The sequence below is a fragment of the Ambystoma mexicanum genome, chromosome 6p (assembly GCF_040938575.1).
Source record: "Ambystoma mexicanum isolate Mex_15411 chromosome 6p, UKY_AmexF1_1, whole genome shotgun sequence".
NCBI classification, from domain to species: Eukaryota; Metazoa; Chordata; class Amphibia; order Caudata; family Ambystomatidae; genus Ambystoma; species Ambystoma mexicanum.
In genome coordinates this window covers 318597158-318621702 of record NC_090935.1, presented here as the reverse complement: position 1 = coordinate 318621702, position 24545 = coordinate 318597158, and the positions used below count along the sequence as shown (strand labels likewise).

The 24545-nt window shown below is 43.3% G+C and overlaps 1 protein-coding gene and 2 long non-coding RNA genes across 8 annotated transcripts in view; 2 read left to right on the top strand and 1 right to left on the bottom strand.

Moving 5' to 3' along the window:
- The window catches only part of PDZD2 (PDZ domain containing 2), a 1567362-nt gene that overhangs the window by 881187 nt on the left and 661630 nt on the right, over positions 1-24545 (top strand). The gene's annotated exons all lie outside the window — the stretch shown is intronic.
- LOC138511412 (uncharacterized) lies at positions 589-2931 on the bottom strand. The gene is made up of 2 exons (XR_011280615.1): positions 986-2931; positions 589-898 (listed from the first exon to the last, which is right to left on the bottom strand). It is a non-coding gene; the product is annotated as an uncharacterized lncRNA (long non-coding RNA).
- Positions 2976-5132, top strand: LOC138511411 (uncharacterized). Its single transcript, XR_011280614.1, has 2 exons — positions 2976-4735; positions 4823-5132. It is a non-coding gene; the product is annotated as an uncharacterized lncRNA (long non-coding RNA).

Genomic DNA, 24545 nt, shown 5'->3' with positions numbered 1-24545 from the left:
AGCTTCTCGCATTCCACATTGCTCTGAGGTTACACCTGGGCCTCTGCCAGGCGGCCAATTTGATGGGAATCCACATAAGGTCAAGGAATTCTTGGACGCTTCCGTGTAGGATACATGGTATCCCAGATGACAGGGCCAGCATTGACCTGGGCTAACCCTTTGATTACTAGTAACAACCCCATCTTAGATTCTCACACAGCCTTCTGCAACAGCATTCATGCTATGTTTGGCCGACAGGAGATCAGGGTAGCTTCGCAGGAACATCGCCTAGACTTCAGACAAGGCAATCTAGACATACTGGCATATATTAAGAATCCAATATTTGTGTTGCCTAGCGCACACCTAGGTTTAAGGTTTTTTTACAGGATTTGTTGAAAATTTACGGGGTGCCGGGGAGAATAACAACCTTGACACTGGGTTGTTTTAACCTATGTAAATCCAACAGATTGTCCACAAGATTGTGGAACTCTCCCGTCCCCTGCACACCCTTTATACTGTAGAAACAGTCAATATTTCTATACAATGGTAATATTCAGTTTCTTTCAGAAAAAAGAAGAAATTAATGAGAGAAGCTAATTCATGACACTATTATAATAAAACAGAATGATGGGGACCATCGGTTTTAATTGAATTTTAAATTAATTGTTATAGATATGAATTTCAATTCATTCATCATCCAGTCTTTGTAAACATAATAACATAAATGTGTTCATTTTGAGGTTACATTCAATATTATAATACAAGGGCATACAAGGTACTCATCACACTTTCTATACAATAGGCTTTTCACATGGTATATCCACAGAAAGTAATGATGAATATTTTCTCGACGCGTTTCGGGGTGTCCCCTTCTTCAGGAATTGATAGCCCTCTTCATTGCCGTTAATCTTTGTTTCGTCTATAATGTATGATACAATGATCAAATTTTAGATTCTCACTGATAACTGTCATTTAACTCTTGGGAGAAATTTTTAATAATAATCACCTGGATGTTCAATGTGGAATATCCTAACTGGATTTATTATCAATAGCAATATCAGCCCAATAATGGTTATTCAACCTGTAGATGTGATAAAAAGACAATAGGGAAAGCTCAATTAAAAACGGGATCTTAATTCATGAAGGAAAATCTAGTCATGTAATATCTAAGAAAAAATATTACCTTTCGGTATTTCTGTAAAAAGCTACTACATCCATGGAATGGGTCGCTGTGGTATGTAGAGAGTCCTCAGGTACGGAGGTAGTGCAGTAATGGGCGATTCCTCCACTCGTGTCTGTAAAAACACGTATATATACTATATTAGATACACGAAAACAATGGGGTGGGATCATTCTGTGGAGAGTATTCTGTGAAGGCCTCTAGGCTCATGATATGCAATTGGGGAGCTGTTTACAAAGGATTCTCTTACCTCCTTCCTGAGAAGATGGCCGGTGCTGTAGCTCGAACCGTTCTACACGGTTTTCGCTAAAGATGGCCACTATTTACATTATGACGTCATCACGTCGAAGCGTGACGACGTCACTATGTTTAGAACGTCAGCGTGTGACGGGAAAACAGACGTCATACGGACATATTTTAGAAAACAATGTGTAATTAACCAATAGTATATAGGTGTATATCTATACTGGTGCAGGGAGTTTGAGTCAAATGAAATAAAGGTGAAAAGAGTCGAAAGATAAATGTGAGGAGTGTCTCATGTAACTTCTGGGAAATCTATTGTTTACCACGGACAAAAGTTAATCGAATATTGGACATCCGTGTGTTTACTATTTCAAGAGAAGCATGCTCACATTCTATGGTCTGTAACTTAATACATCCTATGTCAGTAAAAAATCATCCTAAGTGAACTGAACAAATTCAAAAATGTATTTAACAGCAATTGATATTGTATCCACACTGGGTTTCTGATTGGGTCAGGGGAAACAGTATTTAGTTACAAAAATGAGGCTAAACTGTAATCTTCGTTCATCCCATTGGGAGCTAGACTGTTTAGTCTCTCTATCCAGAAGATTTCCCTCTGGTTCATACGTCTGGCATGATTGCCACCTCTTGGGGCTCTGTTCACAATTTCCAAAATCACAACCTTTAGTTGAGAAATATTATGTTTCTTTATGGAAAAATGTCTTGCTACAGGTGAGTTAACACTGTTGGTACGTATGTTACTTTTGTGTTCATTCCAGCGCTCCTTGGCTTTCCTTTGTGTCTGTCCAACATAGTAAATGCCGCATGGGCAGCTTAAACCATAAATGATTGATTTCGTGTCACAAGTGGCAAAATCCTTTAGTGGGATTTTTTGGCCATTTGATGGGTGTCTTACATAGCTTCCCTTCATTATGTTGTTACAATTGCCACAACTGAGACAGGCAAACGTACCTATTTTCCTCTTGGTGAGGGTTCTTTGATTGTCCACTCTCGGTCTTTCTGCTTTAACTAGGCTATCCCTGAAGTTCCGACCCCTCTTGTAGGCGATTATGGGTGGTTCAGGAAATAGTCTCTTTAGTTGTGGATCCAATTTGATTATACCCCAGTTCTTCTTGATCATCCTTGTTATGTGATGACTCTGTGCTGAATATCTTAAAGCGTAGAGAAATGGGATCTCCTTAGATCTATTTCTTGATATACGGAGGTCTTTCCTCTCCAATGTGAGTGTTTTTTCTTCTGCTTTCTTGATGATAGACTCTGGATAGCCTCTTTCCTTGTATCTTTGTGTCATCAATAGGTTTTCATTCCTCAGGGTGTCAGTTGTTGAGATAATTCTCTTTAGTCTAAGGAATTGACTGTAGGGCAAATTATTCTTTAAATGCGTCGGATGATGGCTCCTGAAGTGTAACGTGTTGTTAACATCGGTGGGTTTGTGATAAATATTGGTGATTATCCCATCTTCCCCAATCTCTAGTTCAACGTCCAAAAAATGTAGTTTAGGGGTTCCAATTTCCATCGTCCAATTCCTTAGACTAAAGAGAATTATCTCAACAACTGACACCCTGAGGAATGAAAACCTATTGATGACACAAAGATACAAGGAAAGAGGCTATCCAGAGTCTATCATCAAGAAAGCAGAAGAAAAAACACTCACATTGGAGAGGAAAGACCTCCGTATATCAAGAAATAGATCTAAGGAGATCCCATTTCTCTACGCTTTAAGATATTCAGCACAGAGTCATCACATAACAAGGATGATCAAGAAGAACTGGGGTATAATCAAATTGGATCCACAACTAAAGAGACTATTTCCTGAACCACCCATAATCGCCTACAAGAGGGGTCGGAACTTCAGGGATAGCCTAGTTAAAGCAGAAAGACCGAGAGTGGACAATCAAAGAACCCTCACCAAGAGGAAAATAGGTACGTTTGCCTGTCTCAGTTGTGGCAATTGTAACAACATAATGAAGGGAAGCTATGTAAGACACCCATCAAATGGCCAAAAAATCCCACTAAAGGATTTTGCCACTTGTGACACGAAATCAATCATTTATGGTTTAAGCTGCCCATGCGGCATTTACTATGTTGGACAGACACAAAGGAAAGCCAAGGAGCGCTGGAATGAACACAAAAGTAACATACGTACCAACAGTGTTAACTCACCTGTAGCAAGACATTTTTCCATAAAGAAACATAATATTTCTCAACTAAAGGTTGTGATTTTGGAAATTGTGAACAGAGCCCCAAGAGGTGGCAATCATGCCAGACGTATGAACCAGAGGGAAATCTTCTGGATAGAGAGACTAAACAGTCTAGCTCCCAATGGGATGAACGAAGATTACAGTTTAGCCTCATTTTTGTAACTAAATACTGTTTCCCCTGACCCAATCAGAAACCCAGTGTGGATACAATATCAATTGCTGTTAAATACATTTTTGAATTTGTTCAGTTCACTTAGGATGATTTTTTACTGACATAGGATGTATTAAGTTACAGACCATAGAATGTGAGCATGCTTCTCTTGAAATAGTAAACACACGGATGTCCAATATTCGATTAACTTTTGTCCGTGGTAAACAATAGATTTCCCAGAAGTTACATGAGACACTCCTCACATTTATCTTTCGACTCTTTTCACCTTTATTTCATTTGACTCAAACTCCCTGCACCAGTATAGATATACACCTATATACTATTGGTTAATTACACATTGTTTTCTAAAATATGTCCGTATGACGTCTGTTTTCCCGTCACACGCTGACGTTCTAAACATAGTGACGTCGTCACGCTTCGACGTGATGACGTCATAATGTAAATAGTGGCCATCTTTAGCGAAAACCGTGTAGAACGGTTCGAGCTACAGCACCGGCCATCTTCTCAGGAAGGAGGTAAGAGAATCCTTTGTAAACAGCTCCCCAATTGCATATCATGAGCCTAGAGGCCTTCACAGAATACTCTCCACAGAATGATCCCACCCCATTGTTTTCGTGTATCTAATATAGTATATATACGTGTTTTTACAGACACGAGTGGAGGAATCGCCCATTACTGCACTACCTCCGTACCTGAGGACTCTCTACATACCACAGCGACCCATTCCATGGATGTAGTAGCTTTTTACAGAAATACCGAAAGGTAATATTTTTTCTTAGATATTACATGACTAGATTTTCCTTCATGAATTAAGATCCCGTTTTTAATTGAGCTTTCCCTATTGTCTTTTTATCACATCTACAGGTTGAATAACCATTATTGGGCTGATATTGCTATTGATAATAAATCCAGTTAGGATATTCCACATTGAACATCCAGGTGATTATTATTAAAAATTTCTCCCAAGAGTTAAATGACAGTTATCAGTGAGAATCTAAAATTTGATCATTGTATCATACATTATAGACGAAACAAAGATTAACGGCAATGAAGAGGGCTATCAATTCCTGAAGAAGGGGACACCCCGAAACGCGTCGAGAAAATATTCATCATTACTTTCTGTGGATATACCATGTGAAAAGCCTATTGTATAGAAAGTGTGATGAGTACCTTGTATGCCCTTGTATTATAATATTGAATGTAACCTCAAAATGAACACATTTATGTTATTATGTTTACAAAGACTGGATGATGAATGAATTGAAATTCATATCTATAACAATTAATTTAAAATTCAATTAAAACCGATGGTCCCCATCATTCTGTTTTATTATAATAGTGTCATGAATTAGCTTCTCTCATTAATTTCTTCTTTTTTCTGAAAGAAACTGAATATTACCATTGTATAGAAATATTGACTGTTTCTACAGTATAAAGGGTGTGCAGGGGACGGGAGAGTTCCACAATCTTGTGGACAATCTGTTGGATTTACATACTGGCATATATTACCAATTTCAAACAAATGGCAAGTGAGACTACTTGGTCTGACGATGCACAAGTCGCAATATTTAGGAGAGGATTGTCGGAACACCTCAAGGACGAGGTATCACGAGTACCGCGTCCCTCCTCACTTACTGAATTCATAGCACTTGTTATGCAGGTTGACTACCGGATGAAAGAGAGGTTGACTGAAAGAAGAAGAAGAGGAAAGGCATCAAGACCATCTCTTACTCCTCCTTCATCCTGAACGCAGTCCGCAGACTAACCTATGCAACTGGGCTCAGCAGCACGGGCCCCTTAACTCCCGAATAACGGAGCTGCAGAAAAACCTTGGGCTTGTGTATGTATTGTGGCGCCAACCCACACACCGTTTAAGAATGCCCAATTGCACCACCTAGGCGCTCGGGAAACGTCAGCGTCTGGCCATAAGAGGAACTACAGTCCGGGACCCAATGCCAGAACAGGGTTCCTTGCAAACATTTCATTCATCCTCTTGTACCAACCACAGCGATACTAGCATGTTAGTACTTAAAGTATCTTTCTCCATCGGGGACTGATTACTGCAGGACATCCCAGCGTTAGTTGATAGCGGGGCTGCAGGGAATTTTATTGATGACCAGTGGGCCGCCTCCCATGGAATCCCTTGTTCCTCCAAGCTGGAGTCCATCCCAGTGGAAAGCGTGGATGGGAGTCCTTTGGTCTCTGGGCCCATCAAGGATCAAACCGGCCCTATCTTAATGTCCATTTCTTTCCATCAAGAAACCCTAACCCTAGATACAATCCGTGCAGCTCATCATCCTGTAATTCTAGGTTTGCCTTGGCTCACGAGGAACAACCCTTACATTAACTGGATGGCTGGTTCCTTCTTCTTAGGTTCTGAATATTGAATAACGCATTGCATTGGGGACCAATAGAAGGTGATGGTAGACTCGGCTCCTATTCATGTGGACTCTCAGGGGGTAACTTCTCTCAACCAGATCACTGGTCTCCCAGAGATCTATCATCAATACCAAGAAGTGTTCTCCTCCTCCGAGTACACTCAAGTGCCCCGGCACAGGAGGGATGACTGCGCAATTGAGTTAATGCCGGACCAGCCCCTACATTTTGGACGAATGTACATCTTGTCAGACAACTAAAAGGAGGTTCTCCATGAGTATCTCTGAACCAATCTGATGAACGGTCTTATAACCGAGTCCACCTCACCCGCTGCCACCTCTTTGTTTCAAAGAAGAACACTGCTGAACTCTGTCCCTGCATTGATTTCCGTGGTTTAAATTAGATCACTGTCCCGGGCAAATATTCAATGCCTTTGATCCCGGACATTCTGGAAGCAGTAAAAGGGGCCAATATTTACACTAAATTAGATCTGAAAGGGGCCTACCACCTGATACGAATAAGGTCAGGCGACGAGTGGAAGACTGCATTCAGAATGCCGTTTGGTCATTACCAGTAAAGAGTGATGCCTTTCAGTTTGTCAAACACTTTGGCTGTCTTGCAACGTTTTATGGACCACCTCTTTGTCGATCTGCTCCTTCACAACGTGGTTGTCTATTTGGATGACATTCTAATCTTTTCGTTCACGGCCCAGGAACATATAAAACTCGTAGAGGAGGTACTACAACGGCTCTGACAGAATCACTTATATTGTAAGTTGGAGAAATGCTCTTTTCACCAAGCCCAAGTAACCTATCTGGGGTACGTTCTGTCTGCCAAGGGGATATCAATGGACCCTGAAAAAGTGTCTGCAGTTCAGATGGCCCACTCCCATCTCAGGTAAAGATATCCAACATTTTGTGGGATTTGCAAACTACTTTCGGAGATTTATTCCCGATTTCACCAGGCTGACACAACCATTGACAAATCTTCTGAAAAAAGGAGTTCCGTTTGCTTGGTCCCCCATCACAGACCAAGCTTTCAAAAGGCTCAGGGTGCTATTCACTTCAGCTCCTATTCTATTAACTCCTGACCAGAACTGAAGGTTTATTGTGGAAACCGATGCCTTGCAGTATGCCCTCAGGACTGTCCTGCTACAACAGGACAATCTCGATCAAGAACGCCCGGTGGCATATTTATCCCAGACGCTCTCCCCAGCAGAGTTAAACTACACTGTGTTGGAAAAGGAACTACTAGCCATAAAACGAGCTTTCGAAGAATGGAGTCACCTACTGCTAGGAGCTAAATTTCCAGTAGAAGTCTGGACAGATCACCACAATCGTACGATTCTTCAGTATGCCCAGACCTGTAACAGCCGCCAAGCCCATTGGGCTCACTTCTTTTCATCTTTTAAAATCACCTTTTCGTCCATCCCTGGAAGGGACAATCTAAGGGTGGATGCTTTGTCACGCAAAGAACACCTTCCTAATGACCTCTTTATGTCTGAACCCATCTTTCCTAAAATTGCTATGGGAATACATACAGTTCCGGACTTTTTGACTCGTCTTAAGTGTCAATCCAATCCCTCCGTAAAATCACAACTCCCACTCTCCGCTAGAGTGGCGTTGTCAAGAGAGGACGGTTGTTATTTCCATGGATGTAGAGCATTCATGCCTACCCGATCCCTTCAGGAAGAAGTGTTGGACATGTGCCACAATTCCAAAATGGCTGGACCCTGTGGGTTCATCTCTACTCAGGAGTTGGTTTTCCGATTCTTTTGGTGGCCTAATTTACAGAAGGACATAAAAGAATACATACAGTCATGTCCTATCTGCCTAAGAACCAAAACTCCTAGACAATCTCCCCTAGGGGAATTAGTCAGGATGCCTTTGCCTTCTCGCCCATGGCAGATAATCTCAACCGACTTTATAGTAGACCTACCATCTTCAGGAGGTTACTCTGCCATCATGGTCACTGTAGATACTTTTACAAAGATGGCACACTTCATCCCTCTTGTTGGAGTACCTTCGGCCGCACAGATGGCTCTCATTTTCATCAACAATATTTTCACATTGCATGGTCTAACTGAAACAACCATTTCAGACAGAGGACCACAATATACTTTACAATACTGGTATCTTGGAATATCGCGGGCTCTCAGTTCTGGTTACCATCCCCAGTCCAATGGCCAGACAGAAAGGCTTAACCAGACGCTGGAAGAGTACCTCAGGAGTTACGTCTCAGCAGCCCAGGAAGATTGGAAGGATCTGTTACCTTTAGCCAAATTTGCTTACAATAACTCCTAACATTCGGCCATTCAAATATCCCCCTTTCATTGTACTTATGGATTCAACCCCACATCCTTTCCTATGATGAAAAAGTCAAACAAAATTTCCAGATGTAGATTGTTTAATGGATCGGATACGGCAAGGACATCGCTCGGCGGTGGCTGCTCTACAACATTCTCAAGATTGAAGAAAGCATTTTGCTGATCGTCACAGGACTCCAGCCCCTGCAATCAAACCAGCGGATTGGGTTTGGTTGTCTTCCCGTTTTCTTCCATGGCATCTAGTGCCATCCAAGCTTTCCCCATGGTTCTTTGGTCCATTCCGGGTGGTTGCAGCTATAGGGGCCGCTGCCTTCAGACTCCGCCTACCTAGCACCTGGGCTTGCATACATCCAGTATTTCACGTGTCCCAAATTAAGCCAGATACCAGGAGTACATTCCACCAAACAGTCTCAGCTCGACCACCACCAGTGATGTCTGCCTCAGGACCGGAGTTTGCGGTCAGAGATATGTGACTCCCGGTACCACCGGGGCCGCCAACAGTATTTAGTGGACTGGAATGGGTATTCCCCTGCTGATCGTACCTGGGAACCAGAAACTGCTATACACCCACCTCGTCTGGTAAAAAGATTTCATCTGAAGCACCCAGGCAAACCAGGGGGAAACAGCTCTAGGAGGGGGCATACTGTGATGATCCTCAACATGGATTGTTCTTCCCGGCCTGATTTCAACATGGCCACAATGCCGCCCAACTGTAACAACAGCAGCAATCTAGTTGATTATCTCCATCATGCACTGCGAGTCTCCCAAGACACTTTCTCCTCAGTATATCGCTGTGCAACACCAGGGAAGCTATGCGTTTCTACTCTCTTAGGAGCCTGCAAACGCTACGGAAGTTCATGCAGGGAACTAATCCTTTGTGCCCGCTACCTGTATATTTCCAGATCTATCAGTAATACTTTTTCCTCCTCCTTTTTTCACGTAGAGTACAGCTGTCACTGTAAACATAGTATTACAGGAATCACCCGAACTCTGGCAGTGTAAGCTACGCCCCTCGAGTTCGCGGCTTACGCTCACGCGCAGCTTGTCTTTCGGTAGGCACCTTTCGTCTTTTGTGCATATTACTTGATTCTGCCTAGCCCAGACTTCCTCATTTCCATTTGCCTCCCGTCCCAGTTAGGATTATCATTCTGTGTCATCCAGGCTCACTCCAAGATCCACGAGAACAGTGCCCGGAAGGGTTTTCTCAGACTACTGCAGGATAGGCTATATTTACCTTCCATCCCGTGTACATTAGCTGTTAAATATACAACAGAATGGTTTGTTTCTCTTGTAACCGTTTTTCTCTCATCTATTCTCTCTTATCCTCCAGTCTTCCTTTACTTCTTAAAGGCGCTTCTAACGCCGGTTGGACAAACAACAACCAAGTAGCCCATCCATACCCAAGCTTGTGGTAAGACTTCATAGACTCCAGAGTCAGTACAGAAGGAATATACCCTATACCAAGGCTAATTTCTCTATTCTCTTTCCTACTCATCTGCAGTCTGGTTCCGGACCAGATCCTCTAAAAGCTGTACCAGACATCTAGGACAGACCAACGTTCCACGCCTGGTCGTCTCGTAGAGACCACGCACCCCAACAGCACTCGACAGGGTTTTATTCCCCATGAGGGTTTCCCTGGGGGTCTCCCGGTGATGAAGCCTCTGTGCCGGGCTACCAGGGGATCTCAGGGGGATTTCTAAATACAACTGGAAACAGCACAGATTTCATCCACCAACCAGGACAGCTGTCGGAACCAGTATCATCTCTTATTCAAGCCCAGGTAGGTGGTCTTGTGAGTTTACTCAGTTCACACTTGGGACAAACCGCTTTCTTAGCACAACAGATATAACAATATTGCCTAAAAACGGCCCTGATTGAGTCTTCCTCTTTAGAACAAGGTCTGGACGCTCACCGCTAAAGCGATAACTACTTTCAGTCTCTTGTGATTGCTAACAGCACCATTAAACTGGGTAATACACTTATCACAGGTCTTGAAAGTAAAATAAAACTGCTATGAAGCACTTTATAAGAATGTAATATTATTGTTATATAGCAGTGTCAATGTTGCGATTGGGCAAATTGAATGTGTGTGAATACTACAAATTGAAAAAGCTGACTCCATGTGTAGAGTACAACGATGAGTGGTCGGGAGTGCGGTCCTGTTGGCATGCCCTTGTGGTGGTGGTGAGCAGGATGGGATTTCCAGATGGCTGCTTTATGATATGCTCTGCTATCTAGAGGTATGCGGTTCTCGTGCAATCATGGGGGTGCGTCACAACGTTGCTGTTTTTGCTACTGGATGTTTGACGTGTTGAGCCTGCCTGTGAACTCTGATTCAGGAGTGTCCAGTGAAGCATGGCTGGTTCTTTGTAACCCATATTGCCCGTACATGTTTCTTTTAATCGTTCTTTTAAATAACTCAGTACCTTTTTGTAATGCCTTTTCCAGTTCAGCTGTTTCTAATCTTCTAAAGATACCAGCACTGAGCTTGTGTCTTTTGCCAGGCATTCGCCCTTTGCAAGTTGGCGTCACAGTTCAGCCATGCTAGTCTGACATGCAGGTAATGTAAGTAAAGCAATGGAGGATTTCAAAAGGGCTTCAACGAACCCTCCTTCTACCTGATTCAGAATGAATGATAATAGCAATAATTACTGTTAGCGTTTCACTATTATTTTATTTTGGTCGATTTTAATGAAAATACACGCGCCCATTCTTGCTCTAGTTCCAATTTTCGTTTCCTGGCTTATTAGGAGTGTTTACAAACTTAATAAGACCTTCGTAGACAATCGTGACACATTACATTCACTCACTAACGGTCCTCTACACCGAAAAGGCTGGGGCCTAAATTAAGCGGGCTCGGCATCAGCTCATTACTCTCCCTTTGTCCCTCGTCAATACCATATATTTCCACTGGAATGGGGAGTCGTCTTCTAGTATCTTAGGGATCAATGCTCTACTGTGTACCATTTCTGGTCTGTGTTTCCAGACAAGGGCCTGTAAGCACTGTGCAGACTAGAGCCTGTGTATAGTCCATTAGCACGAGCAATCTGTGCTCAGGAGCGACTTTACATAACTACTAATTCCTGACATGTAACATAAAGGACTGTTGCATTTCATTGTATTTTGCTAGCACTTGCCAAACATCTACCTAGTGTGCCTTTTAATATACCGTTAAGTATATACCCTCTCAGCAGTGTGGCCATACACCTTTGGGTCCTGCACCAAAAGAAATCAAAGATGAAGAATAGGGTCCCTCGCTGCGAATGCAGAACTGTGGGAATCAAGGCAACCTGTATACGAGGATTGTTCCACATTCAAAGTCTCGGGAGGATAGCTCAGGGGCAACGTGCTCACCTTGGAAACAAGACGACACGGAGCAACACAAGTTCGAGATCCGGGTCCGCGCTTAGAAACCTCTGGGTATTAGGCGTGTTATAATTAACCGATCATATCATATCATATGTATATGTGGCCTACAGGGCGCAGTATCATGGGTCAACTGTCTCACATACATTTAGACATTAGCATTGCTTCGGAAAGATACTTAATAGGCTTCAGATACTTAATAGGCTTAGTGCCTGGGTGCTCCCCTTGTAAACAGGGTACTGGTAAAGTCAACTGAAAATACATGCCATCCCAAAATAGGACACTAATGAATGATGCCATTTTACTTTCTCTTCATGTAATTCCTAGATGACACTAGCAAGAAAATATTTTTCATGTGCAAAACTGGCATAGCATTTGTTTAGACTGTCATCATAATGTCCTTGATGCAATGTAGATGTGACTACATTAGACGCAAAAGATACCCAACAAATAAATACAATTTGGATGCCAGTTTATAAAATGTCATACCAGTATTGCCCCAGTAAAATATATATTCTCATGTTTGTGTTTAAAGAATAATTCTTCCAAAAGAACATGAGTAATTTGTTCGGCAAGACCGGCATGGTATTTTTTTCAACAGGCACCACAGTTCTCTGCAGCATTGTAAATGCCAACATGATTAACTGTTTTACTGCGGAAACACTGGCATCGCTTAGTTGTGACCTGCATCACAATTTGGCAGCAATGTCAAATTCAGCGTGTGATCATTTGGATTGTTGTGGTGACACTGCTGCCCAAATAAAATAAATGATCATGCTGGCATGATAATGTTCCTATAGATGTGCTAGATCGTGCCCATTCACACATACACAACTGAATGTGTTCACATACATACATACATGCACATTTCCGTAAATGCTCCCAAATGCATGCATGCACAGACGTTACCACTCACTCTTAGAGAGGCAAACGACGATGCAGTTGTGGGCCACAAACACACTTTCCTGCACACACAGGCCTTCTTACACACCTTCCTGCACACACAGGCCTCGCTGTAACTAGTTCATTAGAGCCTGGTGTGGATGATCAGTTGTTTACTGTAGACTCTGCAGGAGGATTGGGTAGAAGACAGAGGCACAGGATGTGCTGACATGTAATGTGTTAGTTGAAGCAGAGTCATAGGTGATGGGAGAGGGACCCCTTACGTGGCTGCTATGACTCATAACAGTGCATGGGGAAATCAATGTTTAAGGGATATGCGTTACAATGCAGGAGAAAGCATACAGGATTTAGCCATTCTCAGAAGTATATGATCACGAGTATTAAATATAGGCAACGAGCACTCCTCCAGAAAGGCGCACATCATGTTTTTATAAGGACTTCCATGAAAATAGGAATGGAATGGTGGTTGCCTTCTTCTGTTTTGTAAGTAAAAATCATGACCTTGTTGGAAAGAGTGAAAGAAATCCTGTCCAATAAGGTAACTATTTCCATGAGACTTTAAGTAGTTGCTATTGTGATTTGCTAAATAAAGTGCGCTGTACAATTGTTCATGGCTTTTCAAAATACAATTCCATTTGCAACACACTTGGAGAGAAGGGGCTGTACTTTAGGCAGCAGAAGGGTAGCATTTAAAGCACGTGGCCGAGATGCTAGTTTAAAACTGATAACAACTGGCAAAGTAACATATTCAAAGTGGGGCTTTGCATGATTATTCCATTTCCAGTGGCCATGTTTTGGTCAGGCACGTTGTCATGGATGCCACACTGCGCTCTTTGTGGCTGACCTCAACATGGCCGCCACACTGGACAAGGACCACTTTGGCATATGAACACACGGTGCAATATTTATCATGCATGCATTAGCACTACGAGTTGTAAAATCTACCATTCACTGCAAATGCATTGCAAAATCAAGACTAGCCTGCTTTGGACATCATTGGTATTGATGAGCGCATACATGGAGTAGTCAAGCTGCATCCAGATGCGTTACTTCCGATCTAGCCCCCACCACAAAGCAAGAAAAAGAAGTCCTACCAGCCTTTAAACGAACGTGCAATGCAGAAATACGTGCAAATATATGGCAAGCGTCAGTATGGCATGTTAATTATGCAGCATTCATATTTTGCAACAATATTCTAAAGGAAGTTGATTGCAAAAATGTGTTGCCAAGCTAGTGTGAAGGAATGCGTGTTCAGTATTTCCAGATGTTCGAAGCGCTGCTTTCCATCGTTTAGTTATCTGGTGAGAAGACGCGCTACTACAGCTTTACTGAACTCATCATCATGAAGGTGATGGCGGCCAGAAACACTGGCTGTCAGTCGATCCACGGCCGATAACTCATATTTGTATCTAGACAGGCAGTTTTGGGCAGATAGAGCATTTTTGCTGATTTACTTATTAATGTGAATAGAAAGAGTACACATTAAAATACTACATGGTTAATATTTTTCTGGCAACTGTCAACTTCATAATGAAGAAGAGTATATCACCTAATCCAAGGCAAGTTTGTGTTGAGGGGGGTGGCCTGTAGGGCGGTTACAACACAGACCGTTCACTCTAATTCAGAATCTTGGGGCTCCCAGTTCTTGTTTGAGCACTGAGGTGTCAGTACACAATGTGAGGCTAGAAAAATCGGACATTTCATCATGTGGGCAGATAGAGATGGCTTCTGTGATATGACTCCTCAAAGCCATTGCCTGAATCACCACCACCTCCTCCTCAATCTGGAATTATGGCCCAGGCACTGTTTCTACCTCTCATTGAGACATTATTTGAAAGGCACCTCTTCGCTGTAGACGATGCCAACCCTACCTGTGTGAAGTCTGGTGTGATTCTGAGGCTCCTGGCTGTGGCAAATCCAATTCATCCAAAGGTTATTGATCATGGCCCCACCAACAAAGTAGTTAGATTCTTTTTTCCTAAATGCTCCACCATAAATTGATGGTCCTGTGATGTTTTCTTGGATTACAGTTAGCAGACCCAATGTTTCGCCGCCACCATTCAAATCTGCCATCCATCTCTTGGCTTCTTGGTTTTTTCTAGCTCCCAATTTACCCCAAAATATTTTTGGGCAGGTCTTGTGTTCAGAGTCCGAATGACCTCTTTGGCCTGAATGACAGTAGGTTGTGCGCTTGCTCTTTAGGGCTCGGTGCGCTCAGAGCTCTCCACTTATGAGGTCCCGGTGTTGCCATTGACAAATTGGACTAACATGATCTCCTAGATTGGTTTTGTGATTCGTTTGGAATCTTTGTGTTGAATCAGTAATAATCTTTATATGTTCTTATCACGTGATCTCACCTAAAAGTTAATTGCAGAAATCCAACCCAGATAATAGCTGAACTCTGAATACTTTGTACCCATGTTGAGAAACAAAGCATGGTGTGGTGAGGTGCAGAAGGTCATGACTACTAGATAGTGTTGGTGTAGCGTGTGTTCATTGGAAGTGGATGTACTCAGGTATCATTCGCAGATCAAGCATTCGCAGTCTCCCTCTCTCTCCGTGTCTGTGGGCAAGAGAAGCGTTGTCGGTTGCTGGTTTTCTACAGGTACTGCAGCTGTTGCACAACCAGAGAAAAACGCACATTTATTGAAGTATTCAAGGAGGGAGAGAGACCGGGAAAGGGAGTGTTATTTGTGGTTAAAATTATGATGCGAGTAGCAGCAACAGAAGGAGACATCCCCAAGGTGGGTTCTAGTCAAGTATTCTGAGGAGTACATTGTCACCATGTTATGACCTGCAGGGATATTGCCATCGAAATGAGGGTGCATTACTGTGCCAGGGGAGCGGAGGGGATACCCTTGCAAGGAACCAGTGAACTACTTCTTTTTTTGTTTATTTTTCATTAAATATGAATGCTTGTTTATACTGTAACAAATGCATGGTTTAAGCAGCACTGCCAAAAATCAGCAGCCAGCATGAATAAATTCAACATTACTTGGCACTCACAGAAATAACAGATCAGTACTTTAATCTGAATGTCACCCTTTCCAAGAAAGAAGCCCGTTTTGAGAGACAAAATGGTGTGTGTTCTCTGCGAATACGCTGTTAAAAACTAGCGTTAGCTAAGCAAACAATTTTCACTTTTGTGTAGTACTACAATAGACATTTGCCAGGCACGGCCATAATGGTACTGCATGGCCATAAGATGAGAAGAGCTGGAAAATGGTGCGATTACCTGGGCAAGAAAAACCGTTGACTTCAATTCAAGGCATAGATATGTAAATCAAGTGCCTTAAGGCACAATTGGGTAAGACATTTTTATTACACCATCAGTGCATGTATGTAAAGCTTCAAATAAGTAATTAGATGGCAGCAGACTGTTTAGAAATAACAGTGGAAGGCTATAATCTGATGTCTCTACTTGATAGGTCTAGCTCAGAGATCCCAAGAGGATGTGTTGTCGGTGGAGATGATCAGGTAGTGGGTGGGAATAGCCGTATGGATTAGCAAGGCATGGGTAGTCAAAGGTTGGTTAAATAAGAAAGCACCCACAAGCTGTGTGTTCCTCATCACATTTAATTCCCATGCACTTCAAATAAAGATTTTTGGCTTAAAGGTGATGCTTCAGTGCCACACCAGAGCCAAAACTGAAACAGAAATTATTTATTTGTACTAACATTGTAAATTGGCACTTTTAAAAAATTGTACAATTTTAATTTCTAATCACAGTATATATTATAGTATAATAGTATATTGTAATAATGGGAACATTACACTTACCTTACTGAGCAGAGTGCATATTAAATCGCACGATAGCAAAATAAATTATTTTCTAATCAAAAGTTGTCTATGCAAGAGGGATAGTCTGGTAGACTACTATGAGACTTCTAGGAAATATCCATATAAAAAAGAGAAAAGTTGACAAATAGCACCAATTTGGCTTCCTAGTTGCTTTTGTATAAAATTATATAGCATTTTGGGAACATGAAAATGACCATTGATCTTCATGTTTGGCAAATATGTGGTGACAAAGGAGTTGTATGTTTGAATCACAAAGTGCATATTGCAGACAGGACTTGGTGCTCATGTGATTTTTCACAACTCTCGCCCTAGCATTAAAGTGTTTCTAATGATGAACCATATTTACTCATTTCAACAGCCTTAAGATGTGGATTAGAAGATAAAATGGCTGGTACATCTGTAACAATTGCCCTCCTGCTTTTATTGTTCCTAGTGATATTGTTTCCTCTCCAAAAAATTGGGATCCTTGCAGCACTTTAAAAGAGGAGCGACCCAGTCTCAATTCTATATACATTAGCTGTTCCCGGCGTAACATACGCCGTTCTAGCATATTTTAAAGGTCAATATCGGTTGGTATTTCATAGGGTTGCTTTTGTCCCCCTTCTTATATATCGGAATTACCACTGATCGTTTACAGGAAGGGGTGTAGGTCCCATTTGTAACAGTTTGAGAGGCCACCCTCAACACAGGGAGTTCCTTCCCTCCTCAAGCTAAGTGTCACACAATAAACGGTTATTCAGCCCTATCTCAGCCTCATATCATGCCCCTTGGATCCCTCCCTCTGAGCTACCAATGAGCCAAGAACCGAGCCGGTATACAGGAAATATATTTGTATTTATTTGAATTATAGGTAATAGAATTTACACTAAACTACACATGCCGCCTTCTTTGTGGCTCACAATTAACTTCTTGTTACACAAATAAATCGGAGCAATGGGTTGGGAAAAACACAAATTGGAATACTTTTCTTTCTACAGATTTCACTTCAAGATATAATTAGTGCTGATCAGTGAACACAATCAATTTACAGATGTTGTGCTGTGCAATTTCCATTTTCCTACGCGCTTAAAAGGATAGCAGTTTGGTTTACAGCCACTTACTATTTCACCCACATCTTTGCTCAAAATAAACAGAGTGATTTAGCGGTGGGTTTTTCATACCCCCCAACTTTTGGTCTTTGTGGGGTAAGTCGGACAGAAAAACTGGGATGATTGAAGAATGTTGGATTTCAGACCACCCTCCACTTAAAGGCCTGTGTTGGGGAAGCTGGGCAGTGAAAACTGGGATTTTTTTTTTGTTTTGTTTTGGTTTAGGAACAAAGGCACCACTCTTCCTAAAATAAGTCGGGGTTAACAGGCAAAATAGGATTACACAATTACATTACAGTCTATAGTTTTCAGAGCACACCAGGAATGAGTTTTGGTAACTTTGAATTTTACCATAAAACACCCTGTACTGTTCATCCAAAGGGAATTAATTAAATTAATATTTTTTAGTTAAATAGGCTAAAGATCTATGCAGTTTGCTCCCTCCCCCACCCAGTATAAAGGGAAAGGATTTTAGGCCAGCAGATTACCCAACCTTTTGGTTAAAAGGGGTTTAATTCTACTCACATTGAAACCCTCGGATTAAAGATCAGGAAAGCCAGCTGTGTTTCAGGACCCTCTGGAAAGACTGGGCAGGGGTCTGGTCACTTCACTCTCAGGGATGGCCTCCAGCTCTCCACCATAGGACTGAGTCAGCTTTTAGGCCTTCTCAGCAATAAACCTCTCCACCCAGAGGCAAACTCTGCAAAATCTCCTTTTGGTGTTTCCTTGTGGCCGTCTCCCTCTCCATATAGTCCACCCACTTTATATAGCAGTGATGACACCATCAAGTTTCTAATCTTGGAGAGTTCGCTGCAAGAGTTTGTGAAACCAGGATTGGACAGTTACCCTCCTCTCACCTCCCAAATCCAGCCCTTCTCTAAGGATTGTTTGAGATGTCTGGAAGAGACATATGGCAACTTCCCTTTGTTTCCATGTCTGCTTTTAGTCAAAATGTAGTCCTGTTGCAGAATTCATAATTTTACTAGTACCTGCCATAATATACATATATATCACTTCACCTACTCATGGGCAATTTAATAAAATGACAGCCATTTCCGCATCCTGTTGCACGGCCGTGTGTCAATTTTACACTGCTTACACAAAACGCATAACTGTTATGAACACGCAATTTACTCCCCACATTACTAATTTTACCCTCCACCAGTTCACCAACTCTTACATTCTGGATATTTTCAGGTCAGTCAGAAACCCATTTAAGCTGGTCATTACAGTTCCCTAAGTTGAAGGTAGATGATTTTTATTTCAACAAAATTACCTGGAAATTATCTAAACAATTATACACATATCAAGCCAGTACAATTTATGGTTGTTGGGGGGGAAAAAGGCCTAAGTTATAATAGCCCTTTTAAATTAATAGTAAGTCTTCATTTTGTGCAATGGGAGCTCTGCTCCCTGCAGGCCATTTGTCTCTCTCGGCCAGCCTATGACCATAGTTTTTTATTAGTCTCTTTGTTGTTTAAAGTTGCTTGTTTGAAGTTGGTGGCTGCAGATCATAAATGGGGATGCATTTGTTACACAGATATCTCCCACTGCAGAAAATGAGCTGAGCCCGCCCTGTCATGCCACGAGGCCCTTCCTCTTATCTGAGGGGACCATCATTCCGATCTGAAAGACTTGTATTTCTTGTATTTGCTCCAAAGTTACAGCTTCCCTTGATTGTAGCCCCTGTTTAAACACATCCTCCCTACATTCTGGTCATGCACCAGCCAGTGCCAATTGTCCTGCCAAGAGGCCACCCTTTCAACACTTTACATGCAGGCCACATTTTATTGCTGTTGTGGACAGTTGGGATGCACAAACCAGGCTTTAAGTGGGGGGAGTCTTTTGTGAAGTTTGCCCATTGTCCTTGGCTGAATAGAACTCACTTACTGCATTTTCTAACATCTGCCTTTATTCTTGTGCATTTTACTGTTCCAATTTCACTTTGCTTTTGCGCTGTGCAGGGCTGTCTCATGCAGTCATTAACAAAATACATTTTTAATTACTTGCTGTTCGTTTTTCTGCTGGAAAGTGGGTCTGAATCGTCGCAGTGCACCCCTTTTGATGGGTGACAATTTCCATAAAAGAATTGCTGCATTTATTTCTCATCCTACAATGTGATGTGCTTTTGCAATCTGCACTCGGATGACATTTTTGTTTTAACCTTCTCTAGATTTCCCCTATAGAAAGACATCCACATAGTCTGCTTAAATAGGCCAACTTTTTCAGCTTGCAAGTTTCTGCATCTTGGCAGGTCAGTTTCTCAGTGGTCCCTTCAGTTCGATTGGTTTGAGGAATTTGATTACACTCCACACTGTCACTTATTAATGGTCCTTGAGAAGGCTAACTGTATAGGAAACTGTCCTGTTTTGAATTGGCAAGGCATATTTGTTTCAGATGGAATGAGAGGTAAGCGCAGTATAAGAACATTATCTAAGTTTTATGCATCAATTACACGGGCCTCTATGTTGTCTTTGTAGACGTGTAATTGTCAACCTTGTTCCATTGCATAGTGCCTGTGATGGCATAGGTTTGTATAGTAGCATAATTACAGCACCTACTTTTAGGTTATGCTCTTGAGGGGGCATTCGTCCTACAGCGTTTCACTCTTAACTGTTCAATGACACTGGAACCACCATGCCCATTGTGAAGATAAGTGGAGGTGGAATTAAGTAACTTGGAATATTCCGAATGTTTGACAGAACTGTGCTCATTCTGTTTGTTAAAATGATAGCTGTGGTTGAAGTGGAAGGGCACACAGAGGTGCATGCACTATGCCATTTGGACAGCAGAGGGCAACTTAACTCTGATAAATTGCATCAGCTAAGTACGGAAACATAACTAAGCATTTTATATATATATAGAGAGAGATATTAGAAGACTGATTCTTTTTTTTGCTAGCTTGAGATCTGGAAGTTACTTATAGATACAACGTAAAATGTAAGCCTGTGCTAAAGATCGCCATTTTAATGTATTTAGGCTCCGGTGATTGATTGAGGTGTCCAACAGACTTGCAGAAATATGAAAGATTCTTTCATTTGATCAGCATCCTGTTTCCTGTGAGTTAGGTAATCAGTTGAGTGTTGTAGATGCAAAGTTGAACTTTGAAATTTGTTTCAAACTGAGATTGGATCAAGGTACTGATACAGTTTAAATAGTAGCCGGAAGAGTGTTGAATCCTGTGGTAATCGCATTTCACTTAATGTTAATGTTAATTTTAATTTTAATGTTAATGTTAAAGGCCATTTGTACCGCGCACTATCACCACTGGATTGGCCCCCTGGCGCTCTGGTGGCTCTGAAAGAGGAAGGGAGGAGAGTTAGTGGGAGGAAGCTGGAAAAGTGCAAGAGAGCAGTGATGTGCTGTTGGCGGCCTTAGCCCGGTGGGTCCGTTGTCTGGGCCTGGGGCGTTTGGGGCCGGTAGTCGTTGCGTACTGTTGTGCGAGTCTGTGTGTTTTTGTTTTGTTGTTGGAATGTAGTGAAGTTTGTGCGGCTTGTTGTGCTGTAGGTTTGTGGTTGTGTTTTTTTCAGAGTTTGAGAGAAGTATGCGGAGGGCGGAAATTTTTAGTGCAAATTGATTAGTTGGCCTTTTTATTGCGGTATTTCGTTCCTTCCTCTCACTCTCTATTCTCCCATCTGGGCCTACCCATTCTGCAGGGCACACTCTTGATGCTCTGATCTCGTCTGACCTTCCCCTCCCCGTCCCTCTCTCCACTCCTCTCTCCTGGAGTGATCACTTTCTCCTATCCTCCCACCTCACCCTCCCTACCTCACAGGCAAAGCCACCCTCATCACTGCCAACCACCTTCTCGGTCATCCGACCCATGAAGCGCGTGTCAATTGAGGCTTTCGCTGCCACCTTCTTGCCCCCCGTCCCCTTCGGCTGACTCCCACCCTGACACAGCCCTCTCCACAATCCACTCTGCTATATCTGATAGTCTTGATATCCTTGCCCCTGTCATGAGAATCCGCCTGAAGCCCAAAGCCAAATGCAACTCCTGGTATGACTCGGATCTCGTCACCCTAAAACGCAAGTGCAGGGTGGCAGAGAGGAAATGGCGTGCTTCATGTACATCCTCTGACAAACTGGCCTGCCGCCTGCTCCAAAGGCAATACCGTCTCTCCGTTCTCACCAAGAAGAGAGCCCTTATCCAAGCCCTTATCCAACTGGCCTGCCGCCTGCTCCAAAGGCAATACCGTCTCTCCGTTCTCACCAAGAAGAGAGCCCTTATCCAAGCCTGCATCTCTGCTGCATCTAACAACTCGGCCGAACTCTTTAAAATCTGCAAGGAGCTTGCCAACCCTGCTGCAGTCTCTACCTCTCCTGTCCCCTCCCAGGCCCTCTGCACTGCACTGGCCTCTCACTTCGTCTCTAAAACTCAGGACATCCTGTCCACACTCTCCTCCTATCACCTCCCTCCATCTCTTCCTGGCTCTCCCTCTGGCCCTTCTGCAGCCACCCCTCCTCCCTCCTTCTCTGCCTTTCCCCTTTTTTCTGCTGACGAGGTTTCCAGACAAGTCCGATCTATGAAAGTCTCGTCTAAACAGGTTTACCCCTGCTCCTCCAAAACTATCAAGGACCACATCGACTCCCTGGCTCCTGCCCTGGCTGACTTTTGCAACCACTCCTTCGCCTCTGGAGTCTTCCCATCCCCCCTTAAACACTCCCTTGTGCATCCTCTTCTTAAGTAACCCTCTTCCGACCCTGCCTGCCCGGCTACCTATCGCCCAGTCTCCATCACTCCCTTCCTGGGCAAGCTCCTGGAGAAACTGGCCATCTCCCAGCTCAACCTCCATGCTGAATCTGTTGGTAGTCTTCATGACCATCTATCTGGCTTCAGAGCTGCCAGAAGCACGGAAACTGCTCTCCTGAACATCCGTGAGGACCTGCTCTCGAACCTCGACTCCAACACTCCGTGTGTTCTCATTCTGCTCGATCTCTCTTCTGCCTTTGACACTGTCAACCATGCCATCCTGCTCAACCGTCTCCGTGATAACCTGGGTATCACTGGTCAGGCTCTGGCATGGCTGATCTCTTTCCTTTCCAATCGACCCTCCCAGGTTCAACTGGGGTCCTTCCTCTCTGACATCTTCTTCTCTACCTGTGGTGTCCCCCAGGGATCTAATCTCTCACCCTGGCTGTTCAACCAGTATCTGGCACTCCTTGCCCACCGCATCGCCACTCTCTGCCCCAACTTTCAGTGCTATGCGGACGATACCCAGCTCATTTTCAGGCTACCCTCGGCCTCCTCCTCTCCTTCCCTCATCTCCGACTGTCTGTCTGCTATCCAGGAATGGTGTGCCGCCAATGACCTCTGCCTTAATGCCAGTAAGACTGAGATTCTACTCATCGGCACACCCACTTCCTCCTTCCCTGCAGCGCTCTGGCCAGCCACTCTTGGCCCGCTTCCTGCTCCTACTTGCAAGGCAAAAAACCTCGGGGTCATCTTCGACTCCACACTCTCCTTCTCTTCTCATATAACTGACGTCTCTAAGAAGTCTCACTACCAGCTGCACCTCCTCAGAGGTATTCTTCCCTTCCTCTCCTTCCCCCAGAAGCTCACAGTCTCCAGAGCCCTGGTTCTCTCGAAGCTGGACTACTGTAACAGCCTCTATCTTAATCTGCCTGCCTCTACTCTCCGCCCTGTGCAACTCATCCAGAACAGCACTGCGAGACTTGTCCTTGGCCTCAAGCCCAGGGACAGTATCTCTCCAGGACTGAAATCTCTACACTGGCTCCCTGTGGCTGCGAGGATTAAGTTCAAAACCCTCTGCATTGTCCACAAGGCCTTCTGGGGCCTGGGGCCTAAATACCTTCAACTCTCTCTTCCTAAATATCTTCCTTCCCGAGCCCTTCGCTCATCTGTCTCCAGCTCCCTCAGGGTCAGCCGCTTCTCGAAGCAACGAGCTGGGGGTAGATCTCTCTCTGCGGCAGGGGCCTCCCTCTGGAACAGCCTTCCTGCCTCCTTGAAACTTGACGAGAACCATCTTCGGTTCCGGAAGCACCTCAAAACCTTCCTCTTTGCTTCTGCTTTCTCTCTCCCTCTCCCCTGCTAATTCTTCATTGAAACTGCACTGAACCTGCACCTGGGCCACTCTCACCGACCTCGGTCCTTGGCCCAGTTGACAGATCCACAATTACCAGGAATAAAATATAGAGCCCGGTTACCTATATTTGTTATTACCATTTATCTAAGTAAACTAGTTGCATGCTGCATGGGTGCTTGACTGCTACATGTCCTAACTTGTTCTTGCACTCTGCATTTCTAAGGAAAATTCTGATGTCAACCCTTGTGAGGGTAGTTGTGGCCTACTAGGAATGACATGCAATGGTACCTTAATCGATTTTGCAATGGACCGGAATTCATTGTCATTGGGGGAAAGATCTTGCTACTTGAAAATGCCTTTAAAAAAACAAATTCTATTGACACATGACATAATTAATTGATCTTTAAGCAGAGGGGCACTTTTCTCTAAAAACTCAATGATTTGTTTTCATTGCACTCCCGAAATCATGATGAGCACAAATAAGCTCATAATATGCATATCTATTCCAAAGTGACTCTCGCAAGGGTGTGTGGCTGGACTTTGCTTTCAAAATGTCTGTTTCCTTGCTAGAGGTCTACCATTGCGTTGCCTTCTCCCTAAGCCGGCAGATGATCAGTGATCCTGGTCTGCTAGAGGTCTAGCATTGCATTGTCTTCTCTCTAGGCCTGTAGATGATCAGTGATCCTACTGTCCAGCCACTTTCCTCGGCTTGCTAGAGGTCTAGCATAGCAGTGTCTTCTCCCTAGGCCTGTAGATGATCAGTGATCCTGGCTTGCAGCCGCCTTCCTCTGGTTGCTAGAGGTCTAGTATTGCATTGTCTTCTCCCTAAACCTGCAGATGAT